Source organism: Musca autumnalis, unplaced genomic scaffold, assembly GCF_047663935.1.
Source record: "Musca autumnalis isolate F117 unplaced genomic scaffold, ASM4766393v1 scaffold_2, whole genome shotgun sequence".
Classification (NCBI taxonomy): domain Eukaryota; kingdom Metazoa; phylum Arthropoda; class Insecta; order Diptera; family Muscidae; genus Musca; species Musca autumnalis.
Window position 1 is genome coordinate 169,720,663 of NW_027411755.1, and position 16,704 is coordinate 169,737,366.

Here is a 16,704-nt window from a genome sequence, read left to right on the forward strand (position 1 = left end):
GTACATCCAACACGCTGGATGAATGTATTCCATCTATCACAACATGATCAATTTGATTACTTGTTCTTTGATCTGGGGACAGCCAGGTGCCCTTATGAATATCGAGATGATTAAATCTGGTACTGCTAACTACCATGTTTTTTGCAGCTGCAAAGTCTATCAGCCTCATACCATTGTCAGATGTTTCACTGTGGAGACTGAATTTCCCGACTGTTGGGCCAAAGATATTCTCCTTTCCAATTTTGGCATTAAAATCGCCTAGAATGATTTTAATGTCATGGGCAGGGCAACGGTCATATGTTTCTTCTAAGCGCTCGTAAAATATATCTTTGGTCTGTTCGTCCTTTTCTTCAGTGGGAGCATGAGCGCAAATAAAGCTGATGTTGAAGAATTTAGCTTTTATTCGAATTGCAGCAAGTCTTTCATTCACTGGGGTGAAGCTGGATACCAGATGTTTTAGTCTCCGACTAACTACGAATCCGCAACCAAACTCATGCTTTACGTCATGGCAGCTATAATACAGTGCGTCACCTTTAGGTGTTGTTGTGACGCCTTTCCCAATCCATCGTATTTCCTGTATGGCAGTAATATCGGCCTTGTACTTTTCAAGTACGTCTGCCAATGCGAAGACTGCACCTTCTCTATAAAGAGTGCGAACATTCCAGGTGCAGATTCGCAGATCATGGTCCTTAAAACGTTTGCGGGGTTCGTCAACTTTAGAGGGGTTTGTTTTTCTTTTCTTTCGTTTTTTCATAGTAGGCTGTTTTTTCTAGGGGAGGGTTACTAACCCGACGCCCAAACCCAAGTTTTTAACGTTCTTATGGGTGAACGCGCGGCACATGTTAGCTCACTACCTTTAACGGGTGTTAAAGGCAGTTCCCCAGGTGACACCACGGGGAGGTCAGTGTCCACTTGGGATGAAAGAGGGACCAAGATAAATCCTGGGCTTTGCCATGTTAAAACCGGTCAGGACCGTTCCTTGGTATCTTCCATCCCCTACGTCACAAGACAAGTCCTATCAAAAAGGGACTAAGGAAAATGTTGTAGCAGTAAACGTTTCCAAGCAAAATCGTGAAAACCTAGAAAGTCTAAGAATGAGAACTTTGGCCGCGATTTATTTAAAAATCCCTCCAGCCATTTTTTATTGTTTATAGATTTTTTGTCATCTATGAACATTGCTGTTTCAGAATCCGCAAAAACTTACTAGGTGTAAGCATTTTCGACCCCAAGTATATTTGATTTGGTCATGTTCGAATGTGAACTATATCGGTCCACTACTTCGGTTACCTCCAATAAAATTTCGGAAAAGAGCAGTTTAAGGCCAGATCTCGGATTGTCTTGGTTTTTTCGCAACAGGTTGTATTCCTGGCCTCGTTTACGACCATACAAGTATTTTCAGGAGCAAATCCCTACTTCCTGCTTTATAACGGAGTAACCGATTGAGTGAGTTTTCACTAAACTTAGTTCAAGTTCAAATATGATTTTTATAGTTCTAATCCCTCGGTACCTGTCTCATAAAAGTTCCAACATTTTTTGCCTTATAGTAACGCGCGAAATATCTTGAACGGGGAAACCGATTTGGACCAAACTTTGGATCTAGTAATATTTTATCCAAACCTAGTTCGAAAATAGACCATATCGTTCCACACCCTCAGCTACCTCCCTCACAATAGTTCAACATTTTTGTTTAAGTCCAGTTTAAGGTTTATTCGAGGATCAATTGGAAATTTTTACCGAATGTACTTTATGTGGTCTTGTTTACCGCGATATTATATTGTTCATGGGCAAGTCCATATTTGCTGATATATTGGTCCAAGAACTCTTAATTATACGGTGTCCAACTGAAATTACTGGTGGGCGCGATATCTATGGGAATGAAAGACTCCAAAGTATAGTTTTGGTGTGAAACTGAACTGCACCTTCCCATACGTTGTGTTTGGACAATATGATCCACATTTCCCAATAAAGTATATAAAAAAATTGAAATGTACATATATTGTGCAGTGTATGTAGTAAATCTGCATAATTTTAATTTTGATTTAAACCTGTTCAAATATGTATTTCATCACGAAAGTGGTAATTAATGTTTATTTAGAACAGGTATTTCCCGACCACCTCATCACAGAACACAACATGGCTGGCAAACAAGCCAGCAGAAAATGAAGAAAATCTAGTTAACAACAATTTAATGATGTGCGTGCCATTTCAAGCAAATATAACGAGTGGGTTATGCTGACGACGACAACGATGACGACCGTGTTAATAATAATGTTGACAATGGTGACATTAAAGTACCTGGAAATTATCACCAACCAAGCAGCCAGTCAGCCAAACAACCAAGCACAGAAAACGACCAAGACAATAGCATTTAATTAAAAATTAAAAAATTAATAACAAAAGATGACATGAACGTTGACAACAACCACCAGCTAACCAAGCAACCGGATAGCAAGTGTACCGTAACGTAACATTTCTATTGTCAGGGCGAGTTAACACTTTAAGCAAACAGACAAATATATTGCTTACAACATTGAGACAAATATGAAAGCTCCTCTTCGTCTCTTTGTTCTTTGATGTAGACACCCCTGACATACATATGCAGGTACATCTATGTATATATGACATATATCCCCTACCCCCTCCTACTCTAAATGACAACAATGACAAGAAAAGTACTTTAAAAATAAGCCTTAAAGCCTGAACACACCGGTCGCTTGGCATCCGTTGTTGTTATTCGTAGCAACAACATCTGTACAAACGAAACAAATGTTTGTTCTGCAACTTCTGTAAAGTGAAATAAAAAAACCAAATTACCTAAAGGGTTTTCGTAGTAGGGAAATGAAAGGATGTCAATGTTGTATAACTCACCCACGCATTTTGTTTGTTGCAGCTACTAGGTCGAATAAAATAAATAAACAACATCTCATATACATTCATACATACGTACCAGTTGTTTTATGTGAGCGATATTCACAAGTTTAGAAATGTTTTTTTTTTTATAATATGATTGTCAACATACCGTGCTGTAAAGAAATAGAGAAAACAAATAAAATAAGTATGCAAATATTTTGTGTTCTCATTTGTCGTTTTTCTTGCTATTTTTTGTATAATGGAAATTGTCTGTGCAAATATTTTGATATAAAATAAATGTTAGACATTATTTTGATGTTAGTTTTCTTTATTTTTTATTACTAAAATATGCAACGACGAGGATTCGTAACTTGAAACGTCTAAAGTCGACAGCAATGCCAATTTCTATGAACAGTATATGCATCTGCAGGAATATAATATCTGCTTTAAAATTATATGTTTTTTTATCACTGGGATATTTGTATCTGTTTTAGATGTTAATTTAGATTACAGGCATATTTGATTTTAATCATGGAAATCACTAACGAAATTGAATAATTTTCACCCTTTCGGATGGATTTTGACATATAGATTATTCAATTTTATTGAGCAGACTAACCAGCAAAATTTGAAGGAAAGGGTTCCATGCGATGACGTGATTTCATGTCATCTTTTGCATTGGTTCAAACGAAGTCGTGAATGATCCGATCTTTTCATCAGCATTTCAACCCATTACATCGATCCAATAGAGTTGAATTTTGTGTTTTTATTTATACACATTTTTCTAAATATATAAGATTAATTATTGACAATTGGGTTGATTTTGTCGGAGACTCGAAATCACAACCAACGTTGTTAAAACTCTCGTCGTAATGATATTTTATATTTTATATATTTTAGCCTTTCATGGCTGATGGATCATTGAATCGCACCATTTAAGGAAATTTGTAAATATATCGTTTTTCTTGATAGGAGGCGCAACCACCGTTGTCTCGAAAATTAATTTGCAACCCGATGCACTCATAAGTTTAGCAAATATAGCGATTATAAAATAATAGGCCCCGAATTCGTCCACAAATATATAGCATTTTGGACCACGGGATATTCCTGAACATTTTCTGAAAATTAGGTTCAGTAGTTTTGGAAAAATAATGTTTTGTAAAGAGTGGACGTGGTCATCAGTTTTCAAGATACAAAATATTAAAAAAAAGTGGGCGTGGTCCGTTATTTTGGCTCCAAATATATATCTAGGGTGCACACAACTTCATTACCTACAAAAATGTATGCTGAAACCGATATAATCATAAGTTTGGGTTATACATATAGCGTTTAAAAGAAAGGCATGGGGAAGGTACCCCACCTCTTCCGAAATTCATAAAATATACATAAACAACGGCAAACATTGAGCTTTTGCTGCAAATTTTTTGGAAATCCCTTTAGTAGTATTGGAGTTATGACATATTTAAAAAAACAGGCGTGGTCGGGTCTTTAGGCCCTAAAGAAGTACCTAGATTGTAGATTAATCCGTAAATTTTTAAACCGATACATACAAAATTTTTTGCAAATATAACGTTTTTTAAAAATATCGCATAGGGTAGGTACACCGCCCCCTCTGGAATTCAATAAAATATGTTGCCTGTTTTCGAGGGCCATCCCTGAATATTCCCTGACAATTCACTATAGGCCCAATGGCAAGTTTCTGAGGCAAAAAGTATATTTTTCGAGTCATATATTTGAATAAAGTAGTAACGGGATTAGATTCTTGACACTTTGGACCACTTAATAAGAAAAACATTTCAATGTGACAACGCTTCATGAGCACATACCGGGCTGTCAAAGATATTACATCCAACATTGTCAAATTTTATAATATTCAATCAACAGAAGAACAAAATTGTTTCGCTCGGCAATTAAACACCGCTAACATAATTATCGCTTTTTTTAAATGGAAAATACGTGGAATGGTATGCTTAGTAAGATTGTGATTCAGAATTAAAAATTTAGACTTATAGAAACCTATAAATAAATATTGTGACACATAAAAATTCGGATATTTTTAAGTATTGGGCTGGGCTGGGTGTGTGACTTGTCAATATGACACAAGTCGCCAAATTTGATAGTTATCTTAATAGAGCTATACCAAGCATTGAAATCTTTCATGTTCAAGATCTCTTAATTTAGTAACTGGGACTAAAAACACTTACTAAATTTAAAAATCTTAAACTGTAATTATAAAGTATTCAAAAATCGGACGCGATCGCTGTATTCTACTTCCAAATCATCAATTAATGATGGACGTCACAATTACTATTGTATTGTATACCACTACGTCTATTAATTTCAGAGATTTCGCCTTTGGCTAAACCCCGTTGTGGGGAAGGTCTCGCGCCCTCTCCATTTGTCGATATAAAAACTACCTTACGATCTATTCTAACAACTAAAAAATTGTAACGTGACCATCACATTTATTTATTTTCCTTAATAATATTTTACTTTTTGGTTTACCCACCTTAATATATGCCCCACCTTAATGTACATCTCTCCATGAGTACCGCTACTTCTGAATTTACCTTTGGTCAATACATACCCTGCCATCTTCTTAAAATACCATCAGTTCATAACACTCCTTGTAATGGAATTATTTTACTTCAGTGCATATAAATTATGATTATTTCTAAAGTGTGGGAAAGTAATTCTCATTCACTTCGCATTGCCCCCCGAATAAGTACTTCAGGTTTTGACACCAGAAGTCGTGAAGTGCTGGAGTTAACCGAGGATACACGAAGTTGACGTGCGGCAGTGTACGCAGTCGCCTGGTACCCAACATAACCGAAGCTTCCTGCGATTCGTTCGCTTCCGCGACTCGTTCTCTCTTGTGTGTACACTGCGATTCGATCGCTTCCGCGAATCGTTCGCTTCTCTATAAATACGATAGTCTTCTGGTTCCAGGCTTACTAAACCTAAGGGCCCCAACGAGAACCACCAACCCGACTGCCACAGCCGAATGCAAAGCCGAGGGTCACAACACGATCGCACAAAGCCGACGACACGTAGCCGACGACACGTAGCCGACGACACCTAGCCGAGTATCATCAGCCCGAGCCGAAGATTATCAACACGTTACACCAAGCCGACGACACTTAGCCGGGTATCATCAGCCCGAGCCGAGGGTCATAGACACAATCACACCAAGTCGAGTGCCACCAACCCGATTACACCAAGCCGAGTGTCATCAATCCGAGTACCACAAGCCGAGTTGCTTCAACACGACCACATCAACCCGAATACAACAAGCCGAGTCGCTTCAACTCGACCACATCAACCCGAATACAACAAGCCGAGTCGCTCCTACACCAAGCCGAGTATCATCAACCCGAGTCGATTCAACATGACTACAAAACCAGAATACAACCAGCCGAGACGTTTGGTGCTAGTACTACAGCCGAGCATCAACTGCCACCAGCGCACCGCCGAGCCAACTAACACAACTTTACCAGCATCACTCTTCCTCTTGTCGCCGAAGACGGTTGACTGCGAGCCCACAGTAAGATTCCATCCAGCTGAGACGAATAACCAACATATACATATAATTTCATATATCACATAAATATCCACATGTTAATCATAAATTAAGCACCACGAGGTGATAATAAAGAATCGAATTGTCATCACTCGTGTTCTCACTTAAGGTTTCGTGGGTCCTTGAGTTGACCCTGGCTGCGACTGAACTCACCTCAGCCTTAGACAAAACCCCCGCTATAGAATCTACAGTCAAAGTTTTATCAAATCCGGTCCAGCAATTTCAGAGGATTTATATTTCGAACATCATGGCAGACCTGAAAAATTTTCTATATATATATATATATATATATATACATATATATAGAAAAATTTTTTTTTACCTGAACCGATCAGAACCAAATTTTCCGGACAATTGTTTTGTTTCCCTATACCGGAAATTCTTACAGGAATGAATGTATAACCCCAACGGGGACCAAATACCAAATGTTTCCAATTTCGGATGTACATTGTATTAGAAACCATTAAAATACCGATAATCTGAAAATAGCGTTCTATTGGAGCTACATCAATACGTGGTCCATTTCCAAACATTCTACGAGGAAATAGCTAGATCTAGCACCTAAAGTTATTTTTATCCTAATTTGGGATGAGCAAACAATATTACATCGATTTATACTTTTGGCACGCTAGATCTGTATTTTTCCCCACTGCGCGTGGGTCTGTTGAAAGAGAGATACAACTCGCTATAATCAAGATCCTTATTATTAGGCACCATATATAGGTATATATTGCTCCTAGGATGTTTTGATATAGCCCCCATAGAACTGTAACTGCATATTTCCGGTACTTTTAAGGTTTTAGACCGAATTGACTGAAATTTGGTACTTTGTCTTCGTTGGGGCTACAAAACTTTTCCGCAGAAATTTGTCAATACAGGTTTACGTTTTACTATTGCCTCACAGAAGAGTTTTAGTCGCATTATCCAGTGAAAACAAAAATGAAATTTGCAATTTAGGCTTTCTTGAGGCTGCAAAACATTCATTCGATGAATTATCGTTTTGATATAACCTCCATAGAACCCATAAGACCCGATTTTCAGCATTTTCAAGGTTTTCCCATATAAAATTGTATTATTTGATATATAACCTTCGTTGGTGGGGTGCAACGTTTCTGAATTATCTTTATATGTTGTTTATATAGCCCCCATAGAACGACAATTCCCGATTTTAAGAATTTTAAAGGTTTTGGCCCCACTATCCATCCAACTGAAATTGCTGAAGTTTGGAATTTAGCCTTCTTTGGCGCACAAAATATTCCCGCTGAAAATGGTCGGTACAAGTCAGCGTTTTTATATAGCCTCCATAGAACGGTTCATAGCGGTTAGACTCTGTTGTCGGTGTAAAACGTTTTAATACAGCCATCATAGAACCATACTGTCGTATTTTCTGTATTTTTAAGGTATTCGGCCCGGCCGATCCTAATGTTCTTTTACTTGTTTTCATTTACAAAAAAAAAAAAGAATGTCAATCTCTAAGACAACGTAAGACAACTTAATTTGCCTCTTTCCCAAATTATTTCTAATACATTTTTTTGCACACATTTATGACATTGAGGATGAGATGAAGTGTCATATTGAGACACATTCCAAGAAATATATTAAATTCCTAAACATAAGAAAAAATGCATTCCAATATTACAGCCTTGTGAAAATATGAGCAATGAACAACAATAAAATCAATAAATATCTTCTTTGAAAATCCCAAGACAATGGCAACGGGTGGTGTGATGAAACAGAATAAATGCCAGACTGAAGCAATTCTTTTTGGAAAACAATTTTTAAAAAATATTTTCAACATGCATCTACATACCTACATGGGTACAAACAAATATGTATGTGTGTAGCAACAAGAAAGGATAATAAATACATATGTGAATATGTATGCATACATGATATGACATACAATAAACTAACTTGCAGTGTATGTATTTAGGATAAACAAGTTCAAGGCCATACAATTTTTGTTCAGGACCAAATATTTTAATATTAGAAAGATTTTAAACCTTAAGGCTGCTTGAAGTTTATATTCAAAAACAAATATTTTTGTGAAATATGGTATTATAGTGTGTAGGTGGTAAGTTGACCAAGTGTAGAAAAAATACCTACAAAATATAAATTAATCGATTACATATTATAGATTAGGGTTAGAACAGTAATTGATATGACAGACAATTTGACATAATGTAGTCTTGGGATTCGGCATTTTTCAAGAACAGTTAAAAACATAAACAATTTTATACGTCTATCATTTATTAATGACGTTAACTACGGCATGTGTTGGGAATTAACTAAGACGCCACCCCAGGGAAGTGAATACAATATTATCACACACATAACTGCCACATGTTTAAATTCACACATAACCAAATATTTATCATTCGCTACATGGTCTTGTTTATTGTTAGTTATTTACATACACACAACTTAATATCAATTAGTTTTAAATTATTATTACACACACATTAATAACGCTTCGGTAGAAATATTTTGTCAAATATGCATTTCGTAAATACACAAAAACAACAACTCTAAAAACCATTTAATTTGTCATTAATCACACATTGTTGTGAATTTTTCAAATAGATAAAATAAATCATACGACCCAATGAACAAACAAATCAAATTAGAAAATCAACAAACACCAGCAAAACAACAACAACAGCCAAACAACCAACTCAAGCCACAAATAAATATTTAGCTTTGTTTCCACTACTGCTCGTTTATGTCCCACAAAAATTACATTTTTAATTTGCGAATTTCAACAATCACCGCAATTATAAAAGGCTTAACCATTCACACGTAATAATCGATGAAATCATCATCATAAATTTGCAAAATCAAATTTATTGGCGCATAACATGAATATATAAGCACATAAAGAGATGAAAAATATTTATCGCATGAAATTAGTCTGATTGTTGTGTTATTGACAATCAAATACGAATAGCATAGGATAGGATATTTGTTTAAACCATTAGGAAATGCTTGTATTATTCAATAAGTTTGCAATAATGAAACAAGTGAGCAAAGGTTGTAGTCGGGATGAGGCCTACACCACTACCCCTGTGTATAAGCTTTTCACTCGTAAACATTTATTTTAGGAAAATGCTTAACTTTTCACCCATCTGGCTTTTTTTCAAAATATAGTTAATATTTTTAATCTTTTATTTGACTACTGTCAACATCTACTTGGTACTGATTGAAAGCTTTGCAGGTCTTCTTGATTAGCATTTACATGACTTTAATACCCAAAAAGAAGCAGAGGTATTTATCATTAACGTAAAAGCAACAAAATATTGAAATTGTAATAGCTATGCGCATTTCCAATAACTCTGACATTGTACCATAAATGCCACATTTCTTATATTAAATTAAAGCTCAGATAGTTTAGTTTCATTATCAAGTTCTCTACTTGGAATATTTGCAACAGAAGCAGAAATATCTGACATGGAAATAAAATTCCATAAATTGGAAATTGTGATATCCCAGCGTCATTTTCAACATCACAAGCATTTCACCAATTTTGGTAATGCAATTGGGAAAATTTTAAAGCTCAGAATGTCTTCATTGTTGAAACGCATCGAACCAAAACTGAGATAATCGTCAGTAAAATTCAAATAAAAAAAATGGGAAAGTGGGATGCGCGCCAACATATTTTGCATCATACTAAAGGTGATAGTTACCTCATCCATTGACGGGCTTATTCGACGGAGATATTCGCATAAGAATAAAACATTGAATTTTTGTCCACATAGTTTTTTAGTCTTCTTTCCCTTCGGGACCACCATTAACCACCAACATTTTTGACGATCCGATCAAAATTGCGACCTGTAGCGTGATTTTAAAAATTGGAAAAATGGGATGAATTACCGACCATTGCGACATCTCCGTTATTTGGCCACCTACGCAGCATCATTGTAAAGATGGGATTTTCTACTTTCATAGTTAGGCTTTGCTTTTGGAAGGTCCCCAACCAAAGCATTGATATTCGTCATTATAATTAAAATCGCAAACATGAAAAGTTGGGTTTTATTTTCGACTATTGTTATATATTTGTTGTTTGACCACTAGACAGCGGAATCCTATGCAAATGCATATATGGTTAAGATGGTCGTAGAGAAAATCTGATTAGACAGAAACTCGTTTTATCACAAAATAAAACGAATTAGACCCAGAAATTTTTGCATATTTTGCATATTTTTACACATATGCATTAAATGAGCATATGCAAAACCATATGCAAAAATATATACAAGGATTTGTGGTCTAAAAATCCCACCGAATGACTGAAATGTGGTATTAAGTCTTCGTTAGGGGTATGAAACTTTTCACCTGAAATTTGTCCACATGGGTCCATGTCTTCATATACACCATAGAACGGTACCTCCCGATTTCCGATATTTTGAAAGTTGTAGTCTCAATATCAAACCGAATGGCTGAAATTTGGTATTTAGTCTTCGATTGGGGGTATAAAACTTTACACCTGAAATTTCTCGGTATAGGTTCACGTCTTCATATAGCATCCATAGAAAAATACCTCCGGATTTCCGGTATTTTGAAGGTTGTGGCCTCAATATCCCTCCGGAATGGCTGAAATTTGGTATTAAGTATTCCTTGCAGGTACAAAACTTTCCACCTAAAATTTGTCGGTATAGGTCAACGTCTTCATATAGCCCCCATAGAACGGTACCTCCGGATTTCTGGTATTGAGAAGGTTGCGGCCTCAATATCCCTCCGAAATGGGTGAAATTTGGTGTTAAGTCTTCCTTGCAGGTACAAAACTTTCCACCTGAAATTTGTCGGTATAGGTCCACGTCTTAATATAGCCCCCATATTACGGTACCTCCCGATTTCCGGTATTTTGAAAGTTGTGGCCTCAATATCCCGCCAAAATGGCTGAAATTTGGTACCGTCTTGATGTTGCATAAATGGATATAACTGGAATTCCAATTTTTTGTATTGGAGTCTATGTTGGTGTTCAGATAAAGAGGTTTTGAAATGCATACAAGTTCTGAAATTAGGGTGGAGGTCGCTAAGGACTGAATTATTGGGTTGCTATTGGAAATACAAAAAGCTTGAATTATATAAATATATGCATACAAGTTCTGAAATTAGGTATGGAGGTCGCTAAGGACTGAATTATTGGGTTGCTATTGGAAATACAAAAAGCTTGAATTATATAAATATATATATTGAGAATGTTTATGAAAATCCACCTTTAAAATGTATGGAATGTTTCTACATGTAATACCAAGGACTTTTAAATTGACTGAATAGTGTATTATTGCTTTCATGTTAACGCGAAGACGGTTTCTAAATAATGCACTGAAATCAAAAAGTCAAACGTATCTATTGAACAAAACTGATTTTTTATTCTGAACGTTTTAGAAAGTACATTTGAAAACATATCCCCTGAGAACAAAAAGACCTAAATTAAAATTTGTTATGTTTGACTTTAATGCGGCAGTCTATTGCTGTTATTCAAAAAACTTGGCATCACTTCTTACACTTTTCTCACGCACCGTATGTGCCTAGGCCTTTAAAACAATATACATTTCATTAATTAACTACAAATGCACCCAGTAAGTGACAGAAAAGTTAATTAATACCTTCCACAGAATTGTACCTTTTATGCCAAGGAATGTAGGATAGGACTCAAAATTTCCAACGAAAAGCATTATTACTATGAGAGAAAATCCGTAGTTCAAGAGGCAGTGCATTCCTACCTCCCGCACCCTGACCAAAAAAGACCTATCGTAGCAATTTTTACAAATTCTAGGAATAAAAATTTGAGGTTCCTAGAGAATTGTTAAAAAGAGAATATACTTCTTAATGAGCGAGGAGAACCAGTTTAAATAACATTATAAAATAAGAGTAAGAAAACACTGTCCGAGAAATTGAGTGACAATGAGTTATTTCCATATTATTCCCTTTCCGCATACTAAGTAGCGGGCATTTTGTTAGTAATAATAGTAATAATAGTAATAATAATAATAATAATAATAATAATAATAATAATAATAATAATAATAATAATAATAATAATAATAATAACAATAATAATAATAATAATAATAATAATAATAATAATAATAATAATAATAATAATAATAATAATAATAATAATAATAATAATAATAATAATAATAATAATAATAATAATAATAATAATAATAATAATAATAATAATAATAATAATAATAATAATAATAATAATAATAATAATAATAATAATAATAATAATAATAATAATAATAATAATAATAATAATAATAATAATAATAATAATAATAATAATAATAATAATAATAATAATAATAATAATAATAATAATAATAATAATAATAATAATAATAATAATAACAATAATAATAATAATAATAATAATAATAATAATAATAATAATAATAATAATAATAATAATTTTGAACCGATGATCGGAAATTATTTGTAAGTGAAAAAGGAAAGACAAGGACTCGAACCCACATAGTCACCAAATTACGTTACCTGGTTTCACTGGTGGTAAAGCAGATCTACGGACGTATCGACTATGTAGTGGCTTCTCTGTCCTAGAAATTTTCGTTTTTCAAATGCAAATGTGGTTTATACATTTACGCGGATATTTGTTTTGTTGGACAGATGCAAAAACCTTCTAAAATTTGATTTTTTTCTATATTTTGCATCCAAAATATGAGTGTTTTTGAGTTTTTCAAATGTTCTTACTTAAGCAAGATCAAGCACCAATAAAGGAACCATAAAAATACAAACTATAAAAAAATTAAAGGAAAAACATTTTTTAAGCTTTTTAAAAAATTTTTTTAAAAAATTGTTTTAAAATTTTTTTTTTAACATTTACTTTTTTTCTATATTAAAAAAAACCTCTTTGGGTTTTTGAATTCGGTCTATTAGTTGCAGAGCAATTCAAGGTCATGGTTAAAAAATTGACTTTTTTCATATTTTGCAAATAAATATGAGAGTTTTTGAGTTTTTCATATGTTCTAACAGTTTAAACAAGGTCAAACACCAAACCATAAAAATACAAACAATTAAAATTTGTTTCAAAAAAATCAAATTTTTTCCAAAATTAAAAAATCCTTCATGGGTTTTCATAAAACTCATATAACTCATATAAAAACTTATATATTAAAAAAAATTCCATTTGTGTAACACTGTGCTCTATGAGCAACTTTAAATGGACGGTGCTTACACCTGGGAAGATTTTGCGGATTCTGAAACTACAATGTTCATAGATGAGAAAAAATCAAAAAACAAAAAATAAAAAATTCCGGAGCGCTTTTTAAATAATTCGCGATTCAAGTTGACATTTTTGAAGGTTTTTAGGTTTTCACGATTTGTTTAAAAACGGTAAGTCTTATAGAAATGGGACTAGAGAATATCTTTTACGAAATTGGCTTCCCTACAAGATTGGCTTTCCTAATTTTTTCCAAGGTTGTACCATTTTCGAGATATATAAGTTTATGTTGTGAAATTGCAATCACGGTAAAACCTATGAAATTATCAGTAAGGTCAATCATGTAGAGAATTTTCATAGTTACAACATTTCGATAGAACTTGCGGTTTCCAAGCAAAATCGCGAAAACCTAAAAAAACCCTAAATATGTCAACTTGAATCGCGATTTACTTAAAATGCGCTCCGGCGATTTTTGTTTGTTTTTTGATTTTTCCTTACATGAACATTGTAGTTTCAGAATCCGAAAAACTGCCCTTCCATTTAAAGTTTCTTCAAGAGTACCGTGTTAAAAAAGGTATTTTTTACCCACGTAATTTCACAAAATTTAAAAAAGTGTTAAACGGACGGAACGGGACGTATATTCATGGACTGAAAGAAGACACTCTCGGACATCATTCTGTGAAAACGGAACTTTGTTCCAAGCTGTTCCCTAAAAGTTCAAGTCCACTAAATTTGGAATTTCACTAAAACTTAGTTCTTGAGGAAAAATAAAATAGCTCACTTCATGTAAACGCTACGGTAATTTATTGATGCAGTTCTTAAAGACAACAATCCTATCTACCTAACAAAAAAATTGCTATTTTTTCTTCAGATATTTGCAAAAATGACGTATTTTCCAAAATTGCCGAAACATTGTTGTCTTTAGGAGCACGCCACGCCCACAAATTTCGGTCACTTCGGAGGGATATTGAGGCCACAACCTATATGAAGACGTGAACTATACCGACAAATTTCAGGTGGAAAGACGAAGACAAAATGCCAAATTTCAGTCATTTCAGCCTTCAAAATACCGAAAATCGGGAGGTACAGTTTTATGGGGGCTATATGAAGGCGTGAGCCTCTACAGACAAATTTATAGGAGAAAGTTGTATACCCCAAATGAAGAACAACTACCCAATTTCAGTTATTTCGGTGGAATATTGAGGCCACAACCTTCAAAATACCGAAAATCGGGAGGAACCGTTCAATGGGGGCTATATGAAGACGTGAACCAGGTGGAAAGTTTGATACTCCCAACGAACTTAATACAAAATGTCAGCCAATTTAGTGTGATATTGAGGCCACAACCTTCAAAATATCGGAAATCGGGAGGCACAGTTCTATGGGGGCTATATGAAGACGTGGACCTATGCGGACAAATTTCAGTTGTAAAGTTTCATACCCCTAACGAAGACTTAGAACCAAATTTCAGCCATTTCGGTGGGATATTTAGACCACAAATCCTTGAATATATTTTTGCATATGGTTTTGCATCTGCTCATTTTATGCAAATATGTAAAAATATGTCAAAATATGCACGATATGCCAAATATGCAGAAATTTCTGGGCTTATTTATTTTGTAATAAAACGAGTTTCTGTCTAATCAGATTTTCTCTACGACCATCCTAAACATATATACATTTGCATAGGCTTCCGCTGTCTACATATACCTTGTTGAGGTATTGCGACGTTTTCAGGTATTTGGAAATTTTTATCTACATTTGCACCCTAAATTAGCTAGTTGGCTTATTCATCAAAAATTGTGGGCATAGGTCCACGTTGTAGTGTAGCATCCATGAATAACAAATAGCGGTAACTCCCGATTTCAGGTATTTTAACTTTTGTAGCAGAGCGTATAAGCTAAAATAGGTATTTGCGGTTCCCCGCGGTAAAAAACTTATCAATCTAAAAGTGTGGGCGTTTGTACTTTCGTGACAGAAAGAAATCTCAGTATTCCATATTTTTTTCAGAATATTTCAAGGTGGATGGTAAAAAATGTTCGACCCGGCCGAACTTAACGCATTTTACTTGTTTATTGATTACACTGTGCATTTTGAGGTAATGGTGTGGAAACAGCTTCTACCGAACATTTCATGAAAACAGAGACCCAGTCTACAAAAACACAATTCGGGATTTATTTTTTCAGGTCCAGTTATGGACTCCTCTAAACATAGTTAAATTAAGCAATGCAGTAAAACTACAAATATTAGGAAAAACTGCCTGTATGAGGAGTGTTTGAAATATGTGTTTTAGCAGGTATGATATAAAATAAAATACCTCTCAAACAACATTAAGTAAGAATTTTCGAGTTTCAGCATGTTCTGAATAATTGAACAAGAAATCATGACATATGGTTTTTTGGACTGCACGACTGGGGTTAACCCTATAAAGGAATGGTTAAAACATTTTTAAAATGGTTCTTGCAAAAGAGTTTAATAATCCGTGCTTAGAGTGCTCTAAAGTTTATCTGACGGAAGTACGTAAAGTTGTCCTCATTGAAGGCGTAAAAGGCCTTAAATTAATTCTTATAGAAGGCCTGTGAGGGAAATTTTTTGGAGAATACACACCTGATTGTGGTTATTTGACATTTTGGTGGATTTTATTAAAGTGTTACAAACGAAATGATAAATTTATTCCTCCCCCTCTTTCTAGCCCTCTTAAATCGGACCCCAGTTTTCATATTTGTTTGGCATTCATCATAATGATAGACGTATGTATGTATAGATTCCAGTCTGTATGATAGAGTGTCAATTGCTGAAAAGGCATATATATGTATGCAAACTGTATATATGTATGTAAAAGAAAAACTATGTATCAATGTGACAAATGTGTCATTTATAGCCATAGACGAGTCACCCAGAGTATCCTTTCATCAAAGTCATAAATTTTATTTTTACGAGTTATTATTGGCACTGGCATAGGGCACAAAATTCTCATAAATTTTCACATTCTTTTCGAGATGGATATAAGTTTGTGAGTTCATGTGTGTGTGTTGGTGTGCGGGTGTATAAGGGCTTATTCATATATGGAAACAACATTGAA

The 16,704-nt window shown here is 34.5% G+C and overlaps 1 long non-coding RNA gene across 1 annotated transcript in view; it reads right to left on the minus strand.

Annotated features, from left to right (window-relative positions):
• Positions 1-725: 725 nt before the first annotated feature.
• Positions 726-16,704, minus strand: part of LOC141393173 (uncharacterized) — a 197,690-nt gene continuing 181,711 nt past the window's right edge. The window contains exon 3 of the long non-coding RNA XR_012410019.1: positions 726-3,023. This is a non-coding gene — a long non-coding RNA (uncharacterized lncRNA). The remainder of the gene's footprint in view (positions 3,024-16,704) is intronic.